This window comes from Eretmochelys imbricata, chromosome 8 (assembly GCF_965152235.1).
Source record: "Eretmochelys imbricata isolate rEreImb1 chromosome 8, rEreImb1.hap1, whole genome shotgun sequence".
In the NCBI taxonomy this organism is placed as follows: Eukaryota; Metazoa; Chordata; order Testudines; family Cheloniidae; genus Eretmochelys; species Eretmochelys imbricata.
Genome location: NC_135579.1, coordinates 19,183,427 through 19,191,796, shown reverse-complemented (window position 1 = coordinate 19,191,796; position 8,370 = coordinate 19,183,427).

Below are 8,370 nucleotides of genomic sequence, written 5' to 3'. Positions count from 1 at the left end.
CCATATGAAGGGTGTTTGTGGGTGCAAAAGTGTCTGAGTGTAATTTACACAGAGAGGGTCCTACTTTAACAGACACATTACACCCCTTGTTAATTTCTTTTACAACTATAGATCTTACCCTCCTTGTGTAAATTACAGCAGTTCAGGCTTGCCTATTCTCACTTATCAGTCAGTAACTTACAGTTCACCTCTGAATTTGGCCTATTGAATTTGGCAGGATGGAAGCTGACTTAAAATTTTACATGCTCCACACCTCTCAAGGAAATTCTAGATATTTTCCCGTCACTTTAGTGCTGGTTGTATGATCAGAAGAAACACTAATATTTAAATGAATGCATAACTTTACAATGTTAGCATTACTTTGATGATTAAACCAGCATTCATGCAGCAGAAGATTTTGTGTACAGTCCCTGGCACTGTGTGAACCTTATGTAAATGTCAAAACCTTTGTAAAACAAAATGACACTTTGAAATTAATACAGCTTCTCTTTGTAGACCTCTTTCTTAAATATGGGAAAGATTATATAGCACTGTGGAAGAACTGATCACATTAAGTGTTAGAGATTAAAAATGAGCTATTTGCAACAGTGAATCAAAGCAAAAGTTCATTACCTTAAATATATGAAACAGGTCAAATTGGCTTCTTTCAATTTACTGTACATTACAAGCTAACAAAATCTGAAAATTGTACTAAACTGTTAGTCAATGAACAGATAATTGTGTTTCATATTAATGTAGGTTTACATTTTTATTTATTATTTGAATGCTGGTAATATTGTTGATGCTATATAGAATTTAAAGGAAGGTACAGCACATGCCCCAGGAAGCTTGGAAAGATTACAATTTAGATACACAACGTGCTGGGTCTCAACATATGGAAGTAGCAGGATTTATTCTTTTCCCCCCTCTCTTTTACTAAGCAGTATTTTATTCTTAGTAAAATGTATCTGCCCCTACTGTATAATGATTTGGCCAGACAAGTTTCTCACATATGATCAAACATTACCTACATGGATCTGGTAGAATCACCTGCATCAGTATCAATAGTCTACCTACTAAAATTCCTAAAATAAAGTACCAGTTTATGCTTAATTGATACATCTCCCAGAGATCAAATTGATACCTAATGATATCAGTGGCACTGAGTCTTGCTTATTTACTTTTGGTCCTCTTGAAAATTGCTTGGAAGTTTCAGCTAACGCTTAATGTGTGCGCCCTTTTTGAGTAAGGCAGGACCAAGAGAGCATAAGATGCTTTTGATGCACCCTGTCGGCTGACTCAGTTTATTTCCACATGCTAATTAACAATCTGTAAAGCACATTAGATGACAAGTGGGAATTCTTTTTCTTCCTTCCCTCCCTCACCCAACAGGATAATTTGTGAGAATTTATTTACTACACTATCCTAGAGCAGTGGTTCCCAAACTTGTTCGGCCGCTTGTGCAGAGAAAGCCCCTGGCGGGCCGGACCGGTTTCTTTACCTGCCGCGTCCACAGGTTCAGCCGATCGCAGCTCCCAGCGGCCACGGTTCGCTGCTCCAGGCCAATGGGAGCTGCTGGAAGCGGCGGCCAGTACGTCCCTTGGCCCGCGCCACTTCCAGAAGCTCCCATTGGCCTGGAGTAGCGAACCGCGGCCACTGGGAGCCGCGATCGGCCAAACCGGCGGACGTGGCAGGTAAAGAAACCGGCCCAGCCCGCCAGGGGCTTTCCCTGCACAAGCAGTGTAATAAGTTTGGGAACCACTGTCATAGAGTATGTAAGTAACTGCTGTAGCAGAGATGGTTAAAGATTAGTATTCAGACATTCTGGATTCTGTTCTTGGCTCGGACTTGCCTTGTAGCCATGAGCAAGTTATTACTGCTTTGCCTCAGTGTCCTTATCTTTAAAATGGGGGAAATGATACCTCACAGAGGTGTTGAGAAACCTGATAAGTGTTGTCAAAGGTCTTTTGAGAACCTTGCTGAAAGTCACTGTATAAAAGTAAAGTATTATTAGATTTTACTGGTCTATTAGCAGTTACTTAGTTATCATGAAGAGTACCTTCAGCATTTCAAAGTACCTTTGTAAATAGCCTGTCATTGTGCCAACTTGTTTCTTTTGAAGTTCATGAATTAGAAAGGTGTTCCGCTTTTTGATGAAGGAAGGTTGCCACCTCTCTCTAAAAAAAATGCAAATAGACAGTGCTGTCTCCTAACTAAGATTCCCTTTCAATATAATAATAGAAGTAGAGTCCCCAACCTCCCACCCCCATATTGAATTGGTTTTATTATCCTTCTAGTATCCTGGGGGACTTTGAGCTTCTCTTGTGTAAGCTGATTGTGGAACTTTGAAATATGAGAGATAATGTAAGTTATCTGTATATTTAACATGTACTGAAACTATATTTACAGTACGTTTGGCCAACAGTGTTAGTGCTCTTTGAGTCCCCTGGTTTATGGTTACTTATTTTAGTAAATATACAGTAGTTTTGAATATATTTACGGTACTTGGAAAAATCCCCACTTTCCTGGATCTCTCTCCGAAAAGGAAAAAGTGAAGTTCGTAATGGAACGAAGTTATGACAGAAAGGAAGAAAGAGGTAGTAAGTAGAGCTGGTACAATAATAAGTGACTATATTTTTAAAAGTTCACTGGTAATTATTGAATAATTCGGTTGACATATACTCCTATGCAGTATTAGACTGACTCCTTAATTAGTCAAAGGATATTTAGTGAATATATCATTTGATGACTACTTGTGAAATTCACTGAATAATCATAAAAAGAAAAGGAGTACTTGTGGCACCTTAGAGACTAAAGGTGCCACAAGTCCTCCTTTTCTTTTTGCGAATACAGACTAACACGGCTGTTACTCTGAAACCTGCCACTGAATAATTATATACAACAAATTTTGTTTTCTGTTATTCAGCTAGGTAATAAAACTGTATTAAATAGAAAGTTGATTATTATGAGTACAATATAGAATTGCAACAACAATCAGCACATAAAGGTGCCATTTAAACTGCAAGGCTCTGGCCTGAAAAGGAGTGGTGGCACTAGTACTTTTAACCTTGGCAAGAAGATGTAGCTCTTGGGCTAATAGGTGTTGGGCATCAACTGCAGTAGATAAACCTTTTTTATCTGGGGACCAATAGTGAATTCTGCTGCAAGTGAGCAGCTCCCAGTTAGGTCAGTGGGAACTCTTCATGTGCCCTAATCAGTACTGGAAACTATTTGTCTTTATTTCATCTTTATGTTTTCAGGTTTCACAAGTTTGTGTTCTATTTCACATTTAGGTCATGTGATTTTTTTCAAGTCCCATCTGTTGGAAGGACCTTGGCACACTTTGCTTTGACAAAGCCAGCATTCAGAATAGCTCATTTGACTTTATTGCCAAATAATCCAACCTCTTAATCCAATGCAATTGTCAAAATAAAAGATGTGAGAACATGAACTGCTTTGCGAGTCTTTGAAATGACCTGTGACAGCAGAGGCTTCTGTTTATTGAGACAGTAACAACGTTCCTAAAACAGCATTGCACAAGCAGTGCATCACAGACCTCCTGTAGTAAAATAGCCAGGCTAATAACACTTGTCGAGAGAAACATTTAGATGCTTAAATGATCTTAACACATTAAGAGTATAAACCAGGAAAACAGGCTTAAAGCATCAGACAGTAGTGTTCACTGGCTACAATATGCACTCATGATTTGTGCTTTTTGTTTTTGTTTAGTCAGATGTTTGCAGCCTTTGAGTGAATACCTCTTTATACTGCTAACCTCTGCACCGCCAGGACAAAAAAGTGTCAATTTATTTATACAATTTACAGTTTTTCTAGTGCCAGAATAAATTAGGAGACTAGAAACAAAAATACATGTGGTTCCTGACAAGGAGAAATATGTATGCATACTGTAAACTTTGTTTATGAATTTTTAGCAGGATAGCAATCAAGTATTGACTGATGTTTAAGTCAGTAATAAGATTTGTTGTCTAGCACAGTAGAATGTTTGTTAAAGGATAATCTTGGAACTGGCTGAAAACAGAAATCTTTTTAATGTAATGGCTTTGTTATTTCAATCTTCTGTGTTTGACAGTATAGACTAAATGTAAAAATATTATATCATGACAGGAGATGATTTGTTTTTATTTAGATTGAAAACACTATAAACTCAAACCTTTTTTTCTTCTAAAGAATGGCTGTTTAACTGAAAGAAATAGTGTATAATTATCAGGGACATGCATAAAGGAATAGTATCAAGGTAAGTGGGAACAAACTATGACTTCATCAAGGTCATTAACAAGTTTTATTTAACAGTGTTGGTCCTTGTATGGATCATTGGGTCATTCCACTGTTAACCATTTACTGTGCTGGAAGGTGACTCCTAATCTGTTACCTGTCTTTCAACCAGTTTCTTTCTAATCCATGACAGAACTTTGCTTCCGTTGACTACTTAGTTTCCTTCAAAACCTCTTCTGATGGACTTTGTCTATTCTGTTCTGGAAAGCCAAATGAATTGTATTTGCCAATTCTTCTTTTTCCACTATTAAATGTCATGTATAACACAGCTGCTCTGCATACTTGGTAAGATTAGTTGGAGCCAATTTTGCCTTCACGTGTGTGCCAACAGTCATTGATTTTGGTAGGAGATAAACGTGGGCAGAATCTCAGTGACAGGTCTTGTGGGGATTAAAGCTTAGAAAAGTATGGTGTCTTTCATAATATGTGAAATGTAGTAAGCTATGCATGGTGTGTGACCACTAGGCCTTCATTGTAATTTAAATAATAAATAATTATAAAAGCATTCTAAAGGTTCTAGATGCTGTGTAGACATAAAGGAAGACAAAGCCCTTTCCCTGAATATCTTATAGTTTAAAAAATCTTTTCGACATAAGTGCATGGAGAGGGAATATCTTTGTCACAGCCATCAGTTCTCAGTATTAACTTTGTTTACAAAATAAATTTGTAGTCCCCATGACATATTTACAAAAGGATTTAGGGGCCTACACCCCAGATTTAGGTATTACTGTGATGCACAAAACCCGCACTTGGCTGCTGCCTAACTCTTTGGGTGCCTAGGCTCAGTTGTTGCCAACATTTTCACTGTAAAAGTTACATAGGCACCCAAGTTTCTGCCTCTGGGCATGCACCTAGCTGCCTTAGTGAGGCACCTGGAGGAGGGGTGAGAGACACCTTTTCAAATATCTTCTCAGGCAGAGGGGGGGAATTGAATCAGGGTGAGTACTCTGACCATTGGTTTAAAGATTATAAGGAAAGGTATCTCCCTTTGGCTAGCTTAGGTCACTTCCGACCTAGAGTGCTGGGGCTTTTGTGGATCCCACCTATGTTTCCTCATCTATTGTGTAGGGAGTCTAGGGGCCTAACCCAGGGTTTGTAGATTCCAGTGATTTTCTAGGTACCTAAAAGTCCCTTTGTGGATCCAGGCCTGACTTTCGCAAGTGGTTAATTTCTTGATTCCAAGAACTCTGAGGTTTTTTAACCAATAGCATCAGTGGTCTAAATCAGCTTCCTAATCTCCAATATGAATATGGATGGCATTTTATATCTCTCACAACCTTTTGCTGTTTTGGGCTCCTTAGGATAGGAAGAAGACCAAGAAATTTCTATCTGTAGATAACTTAATTGCTTTTCCAAAGGCTTCCAAAGTGCTCTTGAGGTGGAAAAAAGGACTTTGAGTAACCGTTCATGTCTGTGGGATGTGTTAACCTCTCCACCTTTCATGAATGGACTAGTTCTGTTTTGGTGTAAAATTCGTATGTTGAAGACGTTTTTAGAAGTTGTGTAATAAAGTGCTTCTTTTTATACTTTTTTCTCTACACATCTAATTTTGATCAAATAGTCAAATGCAATTCAAACAGCTTTCATAATTTGTGCCTGATCTTTATCCATTAGCGAGCAAGCATCAACTAAGTAAAAAAAGAAGCTAAGTTAAAATGAAAATACTCATCAGAATTTGTTCTCACAGAACAATCCAGGTTCAGTGACACGACAACCCAAGTTTAATTGCTGAACTCCAGTGAATTCACTAATTTTCTCACAATCAGTATTTGACTTGTCTTTGATCAGAATATGAAAGAATGCCGTGTGGAATTTGTGACATACTCTACTACAGTGTAGACTAATGAGCAGCTGTGCCACCCTTGCTCTGCAATCTTTGGTGCTTTATGATGCCTTGCTGGAGCAGTTCCAATCTGTGCTACTCACAAACAGCCTTCCGGCATGCAAGTCACTTCCTGAGTGTCTGTGTGTAACTGCAGCATGCCAGCCACACTTGAATTACACTCTGGCTCTCACTAGCCTTTGTTGTAATGCAGGGTGACCCCAACACACTCCCGGTCTTAAATTTCCCCCCAGAAATGTATGTCTTGTACTGCCCAGCTCTCTCCTGGATAATACAAGTTTAAATGAAATCCGTTATTTCTTTAATGGAAATAATATGCACGCAAGTCACCACCCCAAATGGAGTTTTCCAAACACTTCAGTTTAAACAGTCTGGATTAGATATAACAATTAAACCAGTTTATTAACTACAAAGAGAAGGATTTTAAGTGAGTACAAGTTATGAGACATAAAAGTCAGAAATGGTTACAAGAGAAATAAAAGTAAAACACAACTGATGCCTAACTTAACAAGCTATGTTAAATTCAAAGCAAAATTTTCTCACCACATGCTTTCAGCAGTCTTACTGACCAGACTTCTTAGGTCAGGACCCCTTCTCCCAGAATACAACTTTTGCTTCCTTTGGTACTTCGGGTGCTTTGAATGCAATGGACAGGGAGAGCGAGAGGGGTGCCATGGAGTGTTTGTCCCTCCTTTTTATGATGCCAGTCCCCCACTTGAAAAAACATTTCCAGCTGGGTACCTGGAGACAAAATGTCCAGGGGGAAGGATGTTCCCTGCTGCTTTTTTCTCACCTGTTTGAGCTTCCTTTGTTTCCCTTCCTGCTTGAAGACTCTGTTTACTATATAAATGCAAATTAAGTATTTTTGAGACAGACCTATTTGTCAACCTCAGTTTGGAATACGTATTAATAACGCCATACAGTGGAATCTTATAACTTCACATACAATGTTGCCACACATATTTTATCAGGTCAATATTCACCAGCAAATTATGAGTTTTCAAATGATACCTTACAAGACATGCCTTGTACAACAATTATTACAGTAGTGTGTAGGCATGTGAATATAGGGGTACATTCTGTCGCAAGGGGATCACTTTTTTCCTATGCTTTATGTCTCATACAGTACAAAATATAAAACACACTAGGTTATTACTCTGCCAAGATCTGTATAGAAAAGGCTTGTCTTTTAAAATATATTTGGGCCAAGTTTCAGTGTTGCACCATATCAGGGATAATTTGAAGATCAGTGTTTAAAATATGCTATTTTAAAAGTTATTTTTATTGACCTATCTAGTTTATTTTAAATTCTGCTTTAACATTAGAATATTTCTAACTGACCTAGATCTGATATTTTTAAAGATTTTGTCCTAATACCAAACTTCTCCATTTCTCATGTTATGATGACAGAGGGGGAAGACTGATATAAATTACTGTACAGACAAAACTTTGGAAATTTCTTTTTATCAATTCTCTAGCTATATAAATCCTGTTAAAACTTATCCATATCTGGTTATGTTTATGGCTCTTGAGTGACCCTTAAAAAGGTGTTTGTAGATCAGGCTATGAAAATATTCATACAAATAACAAGGCCCTATCATGAACTTTAATGGTGTGTCTTCTCTTTAATGGGATTTTGCAATATAGATTTATATTTACTCTACCTGTACAAGTTAATTTTGAACAATTATTGAATCAAAATCACACTATATAGTTAATTTTCATCTGATAGAATCTTGAAGCTCCAGTTAGATAATAATGAACCCAACAGGGATGCAAATATCTTCAAGTTTGGCATTTTAACAATTAAAAGTCTTAACTTTTGGAACTTCACCTGGACTATTAACTAGATCTTAATGGTAGCGTACTGGTACACAGTGTATTGGTTTCTCCTGACAACAGTACAAATATTCTCACAAAACATTTTTCCTTTTCTTAAGTCTAATTAACTTTGGTGGTTTGTTTTGGGTTTTTTATTTGTTTCAGAACATTGAACAGGTTGTAGAAATCCACTTTTAACAATGCTATAGTTGATACAGCCTGTATTATACTAGGAACTGCCTTCTTTCATCAGGATGCTAAAATTGTTTTACAGTCAGAAAACTTTTAATTTTCTGGGCCCTAGCCCCTATAGACATGGGCATGCTCCATTCCCAGTGACATCAGTGGGAGCTGAGCATGTGCTCTTGCTGATATGATCTTTTGTCTGCTTTTGCCATAGTGTCTCTACAGTGAAACTGTCATTCTCTCAAGGT